General features: G+C 51.2%; 1 non-coding gene across 1 annotated transcript; it reads left to right on the plus strand.

The window, feature by feature from the left end:
• The first annotated feature begins 521 nt into the window (after window positions 1-521).
• Window positions 522-640, plus strand: LOC145402737 (5S ribosomal RNA). Its single transcript, XR_013897855.1, has one exon. It is a non-coding gene; the product is annotated as a 5S ribosomal RNA (ribosomal RNA).
• The last annotated feature ends 370 nt before the right edge of the window (window positions 641-1010 follow it).

Genomic DNA, 1010 nt, shown 5'->3' on the forward strand with positions numbered 1-1010 from the left:
CCCACCCGTCCCCTCCCATTCCCTGCTGACGTGGTGTGTATACGGAATTCTGGTGTGGTTGTCCCCCGGCTGGGTTGCAACACAGGACCACCGCTGCAGCACTAAAGCCTTTCCCTGTCGCTCTCACCCCGCGCCGCTCCCTTGACGGCTCAATGGGCGGCGGGGGTGAGGCTGAGTGATGGATGAAAGGGAGGAGGGGGGATGCAGTGGGGAGAGTGAAGGGTGTCCAGGTAATTGATGGTGATGGCGATGGATGCTGATAGGTTAGTGAATGTAAAAGACAATGAATGTTACTGCGGGGATTGTGGTGATCATATCATCAGTTCCTTCAGCCATTGGACGTCTTTAATATTTTACTCTGCCTAATGCCAGATTATAGCCCTTTATACCACCAGATGGATCCTGTAGCGGTCAGAGTCGATGGCGTGTGCGTCTACCTGTTCTCTTGAACTGGGTTCAGTCCCACCCGAAGGCAGTAATTAAGAGGGTGCAGTAGTATGTCCTTTCACGTATTATCACATATTAATGGCCATACCACGTTGAGTACACCGCTTCCCATCCGATCAGCGAAGTTAAGCAACGTTGGGTCTGGTTAGTACTTGGATGGGTGACCGCCTGGGAACACCAGATGCTGTTGGCATCCCTACGTGTCAAGTGGGGTTGGTGGAGGATTAGTGCCCCTCCCTGTAAAACAATTAACTCTAAGCCCTTGGCCACCCCGTTTGGGATACATGGCGTCTGGCAATGAATGAATGAATGAACATGTCACACTTTGTACAGGTTCCCTCGAATACTATGTATACAGCGCAGCTCACCTGCAGACACAGCCACTCCAGCACAAGCCTGCACACGCACTTCGCACCCAAAACCTTCCACACATATACCTGTGCATTAAACATAAGGCGCGGGTGGGTCACTTCTCCAGTAACGATGAGACGTTCCTCTGCTCTATGGATTAGTTTTCTTCTAGGACCCATAAAACACAGTTTAATCGTGTATACCAGAGCTGC

Source organism: Coenobita brevimanus, chromosome 58 (assembly GCF_032717465.1).
Source record: "Coenobita brevimanus isolate Jiangsu-jjx chromosome 58, ASM3271746v2, whole genome shotgun sequence".
NCBI classification, from domain to species: domain Eukaryota; kingdom Metazoa; phylum Arthropoda; class Malacostraca; order Decapoda; family Coenobitidae; genus Coenobita; species Coenobita brevimanus.